The sequence below is a fragment of the Nerophis ophidion genome, linkage group LG09 (genome assembly GCF_033978795.1).
Source record: "Nerophis ophidion isolate RoL-2023_Sa linkage group LG09, RoL_Noph_v1.0, whole genome shotgun sequence".
Lineage (NCBI taxonomy): Eukaryota > Metazoa > Chordata > Actinopteri > Syngnathiformes > Syngnathidae > Nerophis > Nerophis ophidion.
In genome coordinates, this window is record NC_084619.1 from 8,402,269 (window position 1) to 8,418,908 (window position 16,640).

Here is a 16,640-nt window from a genome sequence, read left to right on the forward strand (position 1 = left end):
CAGCAATACCATAACAATGCAATCCAATTCCAAAACCAAACCTGACCCAGCAACACTCAGAACTGCAATAAACAGAGCAATTGAGGAGACACAAACACGACACAGAACAAACCAAAAGTAGTGAAACAAAAATGAATATTAACAACAGTATCAATATTAGTTATCATTTCAGCATAGCAGTGATTAAAAATCCCTCATTGACATTATCATCAGACATATATAAAAATAAAAAATTAGAACAATAGTGTCACAGTGGCTTACACTTGCATCGCATCTCATCAGCTTGACAACACACTGTGTCCAATATTTTCACAAAGATAAAATAAGTCATATTTTTGGTTAGTTTAGTAGTTAAAACAAATTTACATTATTGCAATCAGTTGATTAAACATTGTCCTTTACAATTATAAAAGCTTTTTTTTTTTTATCTGCTACTCTGCTAGCATGTCAGCAGACTGGGGTAGATCCTGCTGAAATCCTATGTATTGAATGAATACAGAATCGTTTTGACTCGGAAAAATATAGTTTTTGAATCGAGAATGGAATCGAGTCGAAAAAAATCGATATATTATCAAATCGTGACCCCAACAATCGATATTGAATCGAATCGTGGGACACCCAAAGATTCACAGCCCTAGTGGCAGTCATGATGACCTCTTTGTGGGCCGGAGTCTTAAGTCAGGGTGGCTTATCTCGCTACGATTCTCCCGAGGAAGATGATGTATTGGCGGGTACCGAGTAGCTCCTTGACACTCTGACGGGGTGTCTGGGTTTTGTTACAGGCAGGAAACAGACTTCTTCCGCTCCGTAAACAAGCTCGCGGACACTGGTGGAGGGGGTTCGAGGGGGGGCAGATACAAGGCTGTATTGGCATGTGATGCGAGGACCGCCATCTCTCAACGATGGCCTCCTGCGTTTTACCGTCTGAACATTGTTTACAATCATGGCCACCAGCAGCGAGAGCGATTTGGACCGAGAAAGCGACGATTTCCGCATTAATTTGAGCGAGAATGAAAATATTGTGGATGAGGAAAGTGAGAGTGAAGGACTAGAAAAAAAAAAAATTTTAAATAAAAAAAAACACTATACAATGGGAGCGATTCAGATGTTATTAGACAAATTTACTAGGATAATTCTGGAAAGTTGGAGGGAACTGACTGGGAACAAAAATTACATTTGATATTGATTTTTGAAATAGGTAAAGTAAGAACGAATATAAAATACAAATGTATTTCAGTTTTAGGAGTTAAAGGCCTACTGAAATGAGATTTTCTTATTTAAACGGGGATAGCAGGTCCATTCTATAAGTCATACTTGATAATTTCGCGATATTGCCATATTTTTGCTGAAGGGATTTAGCAGAGAACATCGACGATAAATTTAGCAACTTTTGGTGCTGATAAAAAAGCCTTGCCTGTACCGGAAGTAGCAGACGATGTGCGCGTGACATCACGGGTTGTGGAGCTCCTCACATCTTAACATTGTTTACAATCATGGCCACCAGCAGCGGGAGGGATTCGGACCGAGAAAGTGACGATTCCCCCATTAATTTGAGCGAGGATGAAAGATTTGTGGATGAGGAAAGTGAGAGTGAAAGGACTAGGGGGGAAAAAAAAAAAAAGACTATAAAGTGGGAGCGATTCAGATGTTATTAGACAAATTTACTAGGATAATTCCCTTATCTGCTTATTGTGCTACTAGTGTTTTAGTGAGATTATATGGTCGTACTGTACAACCTGAAGGTCGGCCCCGCACCTTTCTTCAGCACCAGTCGACGGGTGGTGGCAATGCCCATCTCTGCCCTTTGCGAGGGACCCTCTTCAAAACACAATCTTTCGAAATAATCGCTGCATAATACACTGTACTTTGTGTGTGTGTGGTCCAATCCAACCGTGTGCGTTTCACCGCTCTGTTCCATAGTAAAGCTTCACCGTCATTTTTCGGGAATGTAAACAATGAAACACCAGCTGTGTTTGTGTTGCCAAAGGCGGCCGCAATACACCGCTTCCCACCTACAGCTTTCTTCTTTGACGTCTCCATTATTCAATGAACAAATTGCAAAAGATTCAGCAACACAGATGTCCATAATAATGTGGAATTATGCGATGAAAACAGACGACTTATAGCTGGGAACGGTGCTGGAACAAGATGTCCTCTACAATGCGTGACGTCACGCGCACGCGTCATCATACCGCGACGTTTTATCATGTTACTGCTGCGCGGAATTTAAAATTGCAATTTAGTAAACTAAATCGGCCGTTTTGGCATGTGTTGCAATGTTAATATTTCATCATTGATATATAAACTATCAGGTGGTCGGTAGTAGTGGGTTTCAGTAGGCCTTAAAATGGTGGAACAAGGTCAGTGATTAGCTGAAGACATGTACTTCTTTGTTAAGGTTTAATAAAACCTTGAAAGATGAAATAATTGAAAATTATCAAATATAGTAACAATTACTTTCATCCTATTGATTTTTTTTAAAGTTGATGTTCCAGGAAATCAAATTTTCAGTGAATGTATAGCATAGGCAAATATAAGCTTAGGCTTCAAGCTATTCCTTTTTCGGTCATTCTTTTTATTTTTTTGTGTGTAAATGTGTATGATTGTTAAATATGTTTAATCTGTACTGTTAATCTGGTCACACAGAATGGTTGATTATATCACCGAAATACACTTATTTTACTCATTCATTCATTTAAAGTCAGAAAAAAATCATATTAAGCAGGGTTCTCAAACATAAGCCCCGCGGACCATTTGTGGCCCTCGACTCAACTTCATAGTTAAGTGTAATTGTAAATCTATTATAGCAATCTTGAATACCACTATGGCCCTGTGATGAGGTGGCGACTTGTCCAAGGTGTACCCCGCCTTCTGCCCGAATGCAGTTTAGATAGGCTCCAGCGCCCCCCACAACCCCAAAAAGGGACAAGCGGTGGGAAATGGATGGATGGATGGATGAATACCACTACAATAGACCCTAACAACAATAATGACACAAACACAAAAATGACAGCACAACAAACACACAAAAAGCAACCGAACCATCTCCTGGGGAATACTACAGCGTCAACATTTACTATATATAGCAGGGGTGTCAAACTCAAATTCAGAGTGGGCCAAAATTTAAAACTGAACAGAGCCACGGGCCGAGGTTGAACAAATTAACCTTTTAATAGGGACCCAAACAAGTTTTGCATTGAATATTGAACAAGAAACTTTATAGTGACATGTAAAATCGAGTTTTAAATAATAATCATTGAAAAATATCAATGGCATGCACTATAAAATTTAAATAAAAATTGAATGCCTCTTTTCTATTTGCAGCCCTCTGAGGTAAATATCAAAATAAACTTTTTCCACAGGCTAATAATAAATTTGCAAATAAAATAACAATAACAAATTAATCAAACATTCAAGCCTTGAAGTAGCAAGAGAAAGTGCATGAGTAAAACAATTATTGCTTGTGGGGGGTGTATATTGTAGCGTCCCGGAAGAGTTAGTGCTGCAAGGGGTTCTGGGTATTTGTTCTGTTGTGTTTATGTTGTGTTACGGTGCACATGTTCTCCCGAAATGTGTTTGTTATTCTTGTTTGGTGTGGGTTCACAGCGTGTTGCATATTTGTAAGATTGTTAAAGTTGTTTACATGGCCACCCTCAGTGTGACCTGTATGGCTGTTGAGCAAGTATGCCTGGCATTCACTTGTGTGCGTGTGTGTGTAAAAGCCGCATATATTATGTGACTGGGTTGGCCCGCTATTTCTATGTAGGAAAAGCGGACGTGACGACAGGTTGTAGAGGACGCTAAAAGCAGTGCCGTTAATGCACGCCCCCAATATTGTCGTCTGGAAAGAAATGGGGAGAAATTCGGGAGAATGTTTAACCCGGGAGATTTTCGGGAGGGGCACTGAAATTTGGGAGTCCGGGAAAATCGGGAGGGTTGGCAAGTATAAGTATTAGTGGTGAATGCGGTGTTACAGCGGCACCGCCGCTGTATAAAACCGACGGGCCAGCTCTAATATTAATTTCATACTGCCTCAAAAGGCCAAATGAAATTACACGGCGGGCCAAATGTGGCCCGCGGGCCAGAGTTTGACACCCATGATGTATAGTGACTTTAAGGGGCAGTTTGAAACCTTTACGCAGATGCCTAGAGGGCGCTAACTTTCCAATGTATTTCAAGAGATATTTCTCGCCAACTTACGGCTTTCAGGATGTATTGACAGGATTGTATCTGACCACAGAACTTTCCTCCAGAAGGTCTTATCTTTGTCCATGTGATGTCAGAAGAAACAAAAAATGGAGATGTTTGGCCACAATACCCAGCAATATGTTTTTAGGAAAAAAAGTGAGGCTTTCAATCCCAGGAACACCAATCCTACCGTCAAGCATGGTGGTGGTAGTATAATGCTATGGACCTGTTTTGCTGCTAATGGAATTGGTGCTTTAAAGAGAGTAAATGGGACAATGAAAAAGGAGGATTACCTCCAAATTCTTCAGGAGAATCTAAAAATATCAGCCCGGAGATTGGGTCTTGGGCACAGTTGGCTGTTCCAACAGGACAATGACCCCAAACACAAGTCAAAGGTGGTCAAGGAATGGCTAAATCAGGCTGGAATGAAGGTTTTAGAATGGGCTTCCCAAAGTCCTGACTTAAACGTGCAGACAATGCTGAAGAAACAAGTCCATGTCAGAAAACCAACATATTTAGCTGAACTGCACCAATTTTGTCTAGAGGAGTTGTCAAAAATTAAACCAGAAGCTTGTGGATGGCTTCCAAAATCGACTTATTGCATTTGAGGGGGCCAAGCACTGATTAAATTGATTTCAATTCAATTCAATGGGCCGGGCGGGCAGCACGGTGGGAGAGGACTTAGTGCAGGGGTGTCAAACTCAAATACAGAGTGGCCCAAAATTTAAAACTGAACAAAGCCGCGGGCCGAAGTTGAACAAATTAACCTTTTAATAGGGACCCAAACAAGTTTTGCATTGAATATTGAACAAGCAAAGCTTATATAACTTTGTAGTGACATGCAAAATCGAGTTTCAAATAATAATAATAATTAAAAAATATCAATGGCATATCAAAAAAAATTGAAATAAAAATTGAATCCCTCTTTTCGGCGGTGGGGTTGAGGTGGACGGGGTTTGGTGATAGCGGGGGGGGGGGTGTATATTGTAGCGTACCGGAAGAGTTAGTGCTGCAAGGCGTTCTGGGTATTTGTTCTGTTGATGTTGTGTTACGGTGCGGATGTTCTCCCGAAATGTGGCATTCTTGTTTAGTGTGGGTTCACAGTGTGGCGCATATTTGTAACAGTGTTAACGTTATTTATACGGCCACCCTCAGTGTGACCTGTATGGCTGTTGACCAAGTATGACTTGCATTCACTGTGTGTGTATAAGCCGCATATATTATGTGACTGGGCCGGCACGCTGTTTGTATAGAGCAGGGGTAGGGAATCTATGGCTCTAGAGCCAGATGTGGCTCTTTTGATGACTGCATCTGGCTCTCTGATAAATCTGAGCTGACGTTGCTTAACACAATAAGTAATGAATAATTCCACTTGTAATCACAGTGTTAAAAATAATGTTCAAAATATAAAACATTCTCATGCATTTTTAATCCATCCATCCGTTTTCTACCGCACCTGTTCAAGAAGTTGCGTTAATGGTAAGAAGTTATTTATTTATTATTGGTTAGTGTGGGGCTTGCCCTCCTGGGGGTTCTTCAGACCCCCAAGCACCGACATGAGAGCCTGTTTCAGGGTTACAATATTGTTTGATTTTCAATAAGTCTCTCAGTTGCTTTCCAGCAATAGTTATTCCAGCCCCAACCCAGTCTCTCCTCCTGGCTGCTGCTTATAACAGAGCGACAGGTGATTAGATAACAAGGCCCAGGTGGGCCCTCTACACACCTGTCGCTGCAGGCCCGCAGGCCACGCACCCTCCACAGTTAGCTCCAGAATAACAATTTTTTTACAAAGAATAAGAGACCTATTATACTCTAGAAATGTTGGTCTTACTTAAAAATGCACGTGTTGAGTTGTGTTCAGTGTTAAAAAAAATATTATATGGCTCTTACGGAAATATATTTTAAAATATTTGGCTTTTTGGCTCTCTTAGCCAAAAAGGTTCCCGACCCCCTGGTATAGAGGAAAAGCGGACGTGGAAACAGGTTGTAGAGAATATTTAAAGCCCACTTCAAATATTGTTGTCCGGGATGAAATTAGGGAGGGGCACTGAACTTCTGGAGTCTCCCGGGAAAATGGAGAGGGTTGGCAAGTAAGAGTGTGTGTTACAGCGACGGGCCAGTTCTAATTAGTTGCAGTTAGTCCAGAACGCGGCAGCACGACTTTTAACAGGGGCCAGGAAACACCAGCATATAACCCCAATTCTTCAGAGTTTGCACTGGCTCCCCTGTTCATTTTAGAATAGATTTTAAAACATTGCTGTTTGTTTTTAAATCTTTACATGGACTGGCACCTCAATATATCTCGGACCTCATCCAAATTTACATTCCTGCTTGCGCTCTGAGGTCCGAGAGCCAGTTCCAGCTCGTGGTGCCCAAGACCAGACTTAAGACCAGGGGAGACAGGGCCTTCTCTGTGGTCGGACCTAAGCTCTGGAACACTCTGCCCCTCCATGTTCAAACTGCTTCCACAGTGGAGTGTTTTAAGTCTCGTCTTAAGACCCACTTTTATTCTTTGGCTTTTAACACTACGTGAGTTGTGTGGTCCTCTGTGTTTTTTATACACTTTGATTTCTATTTCACTGTTTTAATTGATTTTACCCTTTAAAATAGTTTTTAATCATATTTGTTTTTATATTGTTTTTATTGGTTTTATATTTATTTATTTTTTTATTTTATTCACTTCCAAAGACATGCACCTGGGGATAGGTTGATTGGCAACACTAAATTGGCCCTAGTGTGTGAATGTGAGTGTGAATGTTGTCTGTCTATCTGTGTTGGCCCTGCGATGAGGTGGCGACTTGTCCAGGGTGTACCCCGCCTTCCGCCCGATTGTAGCTGAGATAGGCGCCAGCGCCCCCCGCGACCCCAAAAGGGAATAAGCGGTAGAAAATGGATGGATGGGCATTGGTGGAGCATAATATATGTATATATACTTTTTATTTTATTTTATTTATTTATTTTATTTTATTTTTTTACAATTGTTTTTAACATGGCTGTGCAGCACTTTGGAAACGTTATTGTTGTTTAAATGTGCTATATAAATAAAGTGGATTGGATTAATGTTGGGCTTCACGGTGGCAGAGGGGTTAGTGCGTCTGCCTCACAATACGAAGTTCCTGCAGTCCTGGGTTCAAATCCAGGCTCGGGATCTTTCTGTGTGGAGTTTGCATGTTCTCCCCGTGAATGCGTGGGTTCCCTCCGGGTACTCCGGCTTCCTCCCACTTCCAAAGACATGCACCTGGGGATAGGTTGATTGGCAACACTAAATTGGCCCTAGTGTGTGAATGTTGTCTGTCTATCTGTGTTGGCCCTGCGATGAGATGGCGACTTGTCCTTGGTGTACCCCGCCTTCCGCCCGATTGTAGCTGAGATAGGCGCCAGCCGCCCCCCGCGACCCCAAAAAAGGGAATAAGCGGTAGAAAATGGATGGATGGATGGATTAATGTTCATTTGATATTGCCTCAATGGCCAAAGTGAAATTACACGGCGGGGCAAATTTGGCCCGCGGGCCGGAATTTTGACACCCATGGCTTAGTGCGTCTGCCTCACAATACGAAGGTCCTGAGTAGTCCTGGGTTCAATCCCGGGCTCGGGATCTTTCTGTGTGGAGTTTGCATGTCCTCCACGTGAATGCGTGGGCTCCCTCCCACCTCCAAAGACCTGGGGATAGGTTGATTGGCAACACTAACGCTCCCACTAATCCCCACCTAGTACCAACCTCGTCACGTCCGTTGAAGACACTTCACCCTTGCTCCTGATGGGTCTTGGTTAGCGCCTTGCATGACAGCTCCCTCCATCAGTGTGTGAATGGGTAAATGTGGAAGTCGTGTCAAAGGGCTTTGAGTACCTTGTAGGTAGAAAAGCACTATATAAGTACTACATACATATATAATCTCCGAGTCAATACCAATTAAAGTGCAGCTTTTCGAAGAGTTCCGGCGTCATTTTTCACAGAACTTACCCCAGAATCTCGACTTTTATATCGAGGTTACATATCGCCTTTTAATTGACTGCTTCCCGTATTGTCCAAAATGGCGCGACATCCGGGTCCTGGCCTGACTTGTGACGTCACCGAAAGACGCCTTATTATAACCCACCGGAGCTCAGTTGTTGTTTGTGTTGCTTAGCAACTAAAACCTAAAAAAAAAACACGCTTTTCTCTAAATTCCACACTTTTTTTACATTTTAGGCTTAAATTATGAAGCCAGCACAAAAGTTTAGCTGTTCAAATAAATATTTAGGAAACACAAACTCGACGTGGGCGTGTTTTGACAAGCACATTCCACTCGAGCCCGAATAATAAAACGCAACAAATCTGAAGTGTTATACAACACATTGTGATCACTGCCGTAATTTCCAACGTTTAATGGTCCGTTTGAGAAACAAAGCTGCATGGGGGGAATAGATTGCGCAAGTCCCTAATCTAAACAGCATCTTGTTGATGGAGAGCGGATGAGATTAAGCCGGCATGCTTTTCCTTTTCTTTCCGCGCGGTTTAAGGCCATTGGGCCCCTGCAGCCTGGCGCCTGGCGCCTGCACTTGCACACAACAAACAGGTAGAAGACGGCACAAGAGAGGTGTCCCCTTTCAACAAACACTTTGACAACGCCATACAATTCATATGTTTATTTAGGAGCAAATTAAGGACAGAGGTATTGATTTGGCAAAACAAAAACAAAAAAAATAATGATTGTTGCTGCATGGTGGCAGAAAGTATAAAGATATTAGTAACATATACAATTTTGTGATTAAAATGCAAAAATACATGCAAGTTAAATGAATGTTCCACTATATAAAATGTGGAATTCATCAGCAGAATTACTTTTCGGCTATTTTTGTTGTTAGACTATTTTTTTCTTGAGACAGGAGGGCCACATACTAAAAATAAAGACATTTTGATATTTTTATTTGTTAATTTTCTAAGGTATGTTTTTTATTTGTTAAAAAAATGAAATAAAATGTAAATTAGAAAAAACACACATATCTATACATACATATATATATATGTATTTATTTTGTGTAATATATATATATATATACATAAATACATATATTTATTTATTTATTTTAGTTTAGTTTTTTAACAGATAAAAAACATACCTAATTACAAAACTACACACACACACACACACACGCATATTTACATACATACATACATAAATATATATATATTTCTCCATAAAATAGAAGAACAGCTCTGATAAATGTCTATATTTCTCAAAAGAGACTTGTTTTTGTTTAATAAAATTCCAACGTTTAATAATGTCAAATATAAATAAGGCAAGAAGAGAACTATCCCACATTTCTCTTTTCTAAATCCTTCCAGCAGATATGACCACCTACAACAATATATATATATATATATATATATATATATATATATATATATATATATATATATATATTATCCAACCTATATATATATATATATATATATATATATATATATATATATATATATATATATATATATATATATATATATATATAGGTTAGAAGAGGGGTTAGTTATATATTTTTTATTATTTTTATTAATCGAGATTCATTCGAAAATCGATTTTTATATATATATATGTATATATATATACATATATAAGTGTGTGTGTGTGTGTGTGTGTGTGTGTACTATATTTCGTTCTTTAAAGACAAAATCTCTGTTTAGTATCCCAATTTAACTTTTTTTTTGTTGTTTTATTTTTACACCATGCCAAAATGTGGTCACTCTTGCTATTATAATGTAGCATTCAAAAGAATTAAAATTGAAAATGTAAGGAAGAAAAAAAAAGCCAAAGTAACGTGATTTGAATTTATCTCATAATGTAAATTACATTGTAAAAAAAATACAATAATTTCACAGCACGAACAGTATTATCCCACAGTAAAATACTATAAATGTACTACTTTATGACAATGTAAACACAGTTTTGTTATATTTCACAGCATTTAACTTCACGGTAAATTACTGTAAAAGTATTGCAATTATTAGCCATATTATGATTTGACAATGAACATTTTTATGGTGATGTGTTGGTATATGGTTGTTTTGAACAGGAAGGACATGTTGTTTTGCATATAATTTATGCAAATTAACTATCGTAAAACATTTTCTTATGGGCCTTTAAGTTCAGTTCCTACTTTCTACACCCCTGAAAAAACAACAAACAGCACAATGCCTATAGTAACCATGCAAACCAACTGATTTAATCTTGCTTATATATAGTTTTCTACTTTGAGTCCATGTACTTACTTCCTATTTAAAGAGTATTTCACACCGTTTAAGCACGCTATCTTATCCACTGCTGAGACAGGAAACAATAGTGGAGATATGCCTATCTTGCTGCAGTGGTGATGCTGGGACAGCTGAGCTGGGTGGGATGATGGGAACTTTCAATCAATTTTAGTCTCTAAATAAACACAGAAAGTGCTTAAAAAAAGGCTTATTTTCACTTTGGTGAAAAGTATTCTGTAGCTTCCGATATAATGCATGGTGTTAACCCAATTGTTGCATGCTTGAGGTTATATTGTCCTATAAGTAACAATTTACCAGGATTTCACAGCATTTAGTAGTATTTTTTCAAATTGACTGTAACATTTAAACAAATGACTGTAAAAAATATGATACCCATATGTTTTATAACATTATCAATCAATGTTTATTTATATAGACCTAAATCACAAGTGTCTCAAAGGGCTGCACAAGCCACACCGACATCCGCGGTACGGAGCCTGAACATTAACTGTTGTTTTACAGTAAATACTGTCAAACTGTAATATCACAACACATTTCTGTCAACTACTTTGTCTCTTAAGGGGACACTGCACACACAAACGCTGTGGGGGAAAAAATACCAGGATTGCCGATTGTATATGTCCCGGCAAGAAATCTGCGTTCAAAGGACTCCGGCTTATTAGTGATTCCTAGAGCCAAAAAAAAGTCTGCGGGCTATAGAGCGTTTTCCGTTCGGGCTCCAGTACTCTGGAATGCCCTCCCGGTAACAGTTCGAGATGCTACCTCAGTAGAAGCATTTAAGTCTCACCTTAAAACTCATCTGTATACTCTAGCCTTTAAATAGACCTCCTTTTTAGACCAGTTGATCTGCCGCTTCTTTTCTTTCTCCTATGTCCCCCCCTCCCTTGTGGTCCGGTCCGATGACCATGGATGAAGTACTGGCTTTCCAGAGTCGAGACCCAGGATGGACCGCTCGTCAGGACCCAGGATGGACCGCTCGCCTGTATCGGTTGGGGACATCTCTACGCTGCTGATCCGACTCCGCTTGAGATGGTTTCCTGTGGACGGGACTCTCGCTGCTGTCTTCGATCCGCTTTGAACCGAACTCTCGCGGCTGTGTTGGAGCCACTATGGATTGAACTTTCACAGTATCATGTTAGACCCGCTCGACATCCATTGCTTTCGGTCCCCTAGATGGGGGGGGGGGGGGTTGCCCACATCTGAGGTCCTCTCCAAGGTTTCTCATAGTCAGCATTGTCACTGGCGTCCCACTGGATGTGAATTCTCCCTGCCCACTGGGTGTGAGTTTTCCTTGCCCTTTTGTGGGTTCTTCCGAGGATGTTGTAGTCGTAATGATTTGTGCAGTCCTTTGGGGCGGTATAGCTCGGTTGGTAGAGTGGCCGTGCCAGCAATTTGAGGGTTGCAGGTTCGATTCCCGCTTCTGCCATCCTAGTCACTGCCGTTGTGTCCTTGGGCAAGACACTTTACCCACCTGCTCCCAGTGCCACCCACACTGGTTTAAATGTAACTTAGATATTGGGTTTCACTATGTGAAAGCGCTTTGAGTCACCAGAGAAAAGCGCTATATAAATATAATTCACTTCACTTCACTTCACTTTGAGACATTTGTGATTTGGGGCTATATAAATAAACATTGATTGATTGATTGATTTCAGAGCATTTAACAGTACTTTTCCAAATGTTGTATAAAATGAAAACAAATAACAGTAACAAAAATACCATATCCTTATATTTCACAGCAATTAACTGTTATTTTATAGAAAAATACAAATGCTTCGTAATATCACAAGAAATGACTGTAAAGTAATTTGTTTTTTGAGGGAACTGCACGCATTGCACACTCTTGTACACGCTGTGGAACAAATTCCAGGATTTCACAGCATTTAACAGTATTTTTCCAGATTTACTTGCATGCAATATTAAAATCCATCCATTTTCTACCGCCTTTTCCCTTTGGGTCGGCAGAGAGCGCTGGTGCCTAGCTCAGCTACAATCGGGCGGAAGGCGGGGTACACCCTGGACCCAAATCGTGTTGTATCACCTCAGATCCAAGAAGTGCTATAAAACCATAGAACAAACTAGTGCCATAGACCATGGAACCAACAAGTGTTGTAGAACCATGGCAAAAAAACGTTTATTGGAATCATATTCTGGTTTTGTTCTGTTTTGTATCACATCCTTGTAGTATTTGACTTCCTTAGTTCCTGGTGGCACTTCCTGTTTTGTTTCTGTTGTCATGACAACGCATTTGTGTCACCTGCCTTCTGTCTTTCTCACTCACCTGCCTCCTAATTTCTGTCTCCACTTAAGCCTGCCTTTTTCATTACTCGCTCTCGTATTCTCATTTGCTATTTGATGCAACAGGTGACGTCGCTATCCCCGCTTGTGGTAAAGACTTTTGTGTACTTTAACTTCCACGCTATTCTGTTGCTTGTGCCTTTGTGCAAGTATTTTCTGTTCCTAGTCCGTTTTTGTAGTTAAATAAATCATAATTCTTACCTTCACGCTGTGTCCATTTCAAACTGCATCTACGAGAGAACAAAAACCACACCACAATGCCAGCAGAGCATCACAAATATCACCCTCAAGTGCCGTAGAACCATAACTATAAAATCAAGTGTCGCAGACCCAGAGACCAAAAACTGTAATCAAATCAATGAACCAACAAGTGTCATAATGCCTCAAAACAAACAAGTACCATAGACCCCAACTGTGTTGTATCACCTTAGAACCAACAAGTGCTATACAACCATACAACAAACTAGTGCCATAGACCATGGAACCAACAAGTGTTGTAGAACCACAGCCAAAAAATGTATTGGAATCACATTCTGGTTTTGTATCACATGCTTGTAGTATTTGACTTCCTTAGTTCCTGGTGGCACTTCCTGTTTTGTTTCTGTTGCCTTCTGTCTTTCTCGCGCACCTGCCTCTAATTTCTGTCTCTACTTAAGCCTGCCTTTTTCGTTACTCGCTCTCGGGTTCCCATTTGCTATTTGATGCAACAGGTGATGTCGCTATCCCCGCTTGTGGTAAAGACTTTTGTGTACTTTGGCTTCCACGCTATTCTGTTGCTTGTCCCTAGCTCACATGCTAGCGCTTTATGTTTGTTTTGTCTTTAGTGCCTTTGTGCAAGTATTTTCTGTTCGTAGTCCGTTTTTGTAGTTAAATAAATCATCATTCTAACCTTCACGCTGTGTCCATTTCAAACTGCATCCACGAGAGAACAAAAACCACACCACAATGCCAGCAGAGCGTCACACATATCACCAACAAGTGCTGTAGAACCATAAATATAGAACCAAGAGTCGCAGACCCATAGACCAAAAAACTGTAATTAAATCAATTAACCAACAAGTGTCATAATGACTCAAAACAAACAAGTACCATAGACCCCAACTGTGTTGTATCACCTTAGAACCAACAAGTGCTATACAACCATACAACAAACTAGTGCCATAGACCATGGAACCAACAAGTGTTGTAGAACCATAGCCAAAAAATTTATTGGAATCACATTCTGGTTTTGTTCGGTTTTGTATCACATCCTTGTAGTATTTGACTTCCTTAGTTCCTGGTGGCACTTCCTGTTTTGTTTCTGTTGCCTTCTGTCTTTCTGACGCACCTGCCTCCTAATTTCTGTCTCTACTTAAGCCTGCCTTTTTCGTTACTCGGTCTCGGATTCTCATTTGCTATTTGATGCAACAGGTGAGGTCGCTATCCCCGCTTGTGGTAAAGACTTTTGTGTACTTTAGCTTCCACGCTATTCTGTTGCTTGTCCCTAGCTCACATGCTAGCGCTTTATGTTTGTTTTGTCTTTAGTGCCTTTGTGCAAGTATTTTCTGTTCGTAGTCCGTTTTTGTAGTTAAATAAATCATCATTCTAACCTTCACGCTGTGTCCATTTCAAACTGCATCCACGAGAGAACAAAAACCACACCACAATGCCAGCAGAGCGTCACACATATCACCAACAAGTGCTGTAGAACCATAAATATAGAACCAAGTGTCGCAGACCCATAGACCAAAAAACTGTAATTAAATCAATTAACCAACAAGTGTCATAATGACTCAAAACCAACAAGTACCATAGACCAAAAACGTGTTGTATCACCTTAGACCCAAAGAGTGCTATAGAACCGTATAACAAAGAAGTGCCATAGACCAGTGGTTCTCAAATGGGGGTACGTGTACCCCTGGGGGTACTTGAAGGTCTGCCAAGGGGTACGTGACATTTTCAAATTTTTTTTAGAATATTTAAAAAAAAATCTCACGTACCCCTTGGCAGACCTTCAAGTACCCCCAGGGGTACACGTACCCCCATTTGAGAACCACTGCTCTACAAACCCCGTTTCCATATGATTGGGGAAATTGTGTTAGATGTAAATATAAACGGAAAACAATGATTTGCAAATAATTTTCAACCCATATTCAGTTGAATATGCTACAAAGACAACATATTTGATGTTCAAACTGATAAACCTTTTTTTTTTTTTTCAAATAATCATTAACTTTAGAATTTGATGCCAGCAACACGTGACAAAGAAGTTGGGAAAGGTGGCAATAAATACTGATAAAGTTGAGGAACACTCATCAAACACTTATTTGGAACATCCCACAGGTGTGCAGGCTAATTGGGAACAGGTGGGTGTCATGATTGGGTATAAAAGCAGCTTCCATAAAATTCTAAGTAATTCACAAACAAGGATGGGGCGAGGGTCACCACTTTGTAAGCAAATTGTCGAACAGTTTTAGAACAACATTTCTCAACGAGCTAATGCAAGGAATTTAGGGATTTTACCATCTACGGTCCGTAAAATCATCAAAAAGTTCAGAGAATCTGGAGAAATCACTGCACGTAAGCGATGAAATTACGGACTTTTGATCTCTCAGGCGGTACTGCATCAAAAACTGACATCGGTGTGTAAAGGATATCACCACATGGGCTTAGGAACACTTCATAAAACCACTGTCAGTGAATACAGTTGGTTGTTACATTTGGAAGTGCAAGTTAAAACTCTACTATGCGAAGCCAAACCCATTTATCAACAATATCCTGAAACGCCGCCGGCTTGGTTGGGCCCGAGCTCACCTAAGATGGACTGATGCAAAGTGGAAAGTTATTCTGTGGTCTGACGAGTCCACATTTCAAATTATTTTTGGAAACAGAGGATGTGGTGTCCTCCAGAAAAAAGAGGAAAATAACCATTCGGATTGTTATAGAAGCAAAGTTCAAAAGCCAGCATCTGTGATGGTATGGGGGTGTATTAGTGCCCAAGGCATGGGTAACTTACACATCTGTGAAGGCGCCATTAATGCTGAATGGTCCATACAGGTTTTGGAACAACATATGTTGTCATCCAAGCAACGTTATCATGGACGCCCCTGCTTATTTCAGCAAGACAAGTGTTACAACAGCGTAGCTTTGTAAAAAAAAAAAGTGTGGGTACTTTCCCGGCCCGCCTGCTGTCCAGACCTGTCTCCCATCGAAGATGTGTGGTGCATTATGAAGCGTAAAATACGACAGCGGAGACCCCGGACTGTTGAACGACTGAAGCTCTACATAAAACAAGAATGGGAAAGAATTCCACTTTCAAAGCTTCAACAATTAGTTTCCTCAGTTCCCAAACATGTATTGAGTGTTGTTAAAAGAAAAGATGTTTTAACACAGTGGTGAACATGCCCTTTCCCAACTACTTTGTCACTTGTTGCAGCCATGAAATTCTAAGTTAATTATTATTTGCAAAAAAAAAATAAAGTTTATGAGTTTGAACATCAAATATGTTGTCTTTGTAGTGAATTCAACTGAATATGGGTTGAAAAGGATTTGCAAATCATTGTATTCCGTTTATATTTACATTTAACACAATTTCCCAACTGATATGGAAACGGGGTTTGTACAGTGGGGCAAAAAAGTATTTAGTCAGCCACCGATTGTGCAAGTTCTCCCACTTAAAATGATGACAGAGGTCTGTAATTTTCATCATAGGTACACTTCAACTGTGAGAGACAGAATGTGAAAAAAACAATCCAGGAATTCACATTGTAGGAATTTTAAAGAATTTATTTGTAAATTATGGTGGAAAATAAGTATTTGGTCAACCATTCAAAGCTCTCACTGATGGAAGGAGGTTTTGGCTCAAAATCTCACGATACATGGCCCCATTCATTCTTTCCTTAACATGGATCAATCGTCCTGTCCC

General features: G+C 40.0%; 1 long non-coding RNA gene across 2 annotated transcripts in view; it reads right to left on the minus strand.

Annotated features, from left to right (window-relative positions):
- Positions 1-8,281, minus strand: part of LOC133558973 (uncharacterized) — a 23,484-nt gene extending 15,203 nt beyond the window's left edge. For both annotated transcript variants that reach the window (XR_009808072.1, XR_009808071.1), the window contains exons 1-2: positions 8,150-8,281; positions 7,907-8,035 (exon numbers count right to left, since the gene is read on the minus strand). This is a non-coding gene — a long non-coding RNA (uncharacterized LOC133558973). The remainder of the gene's footprint in view (positions 1-7,906; positions 8,036-8,149) is intronic.
- Positions 8,282-16,640: the final 8,359 nt, after the last annotated feature.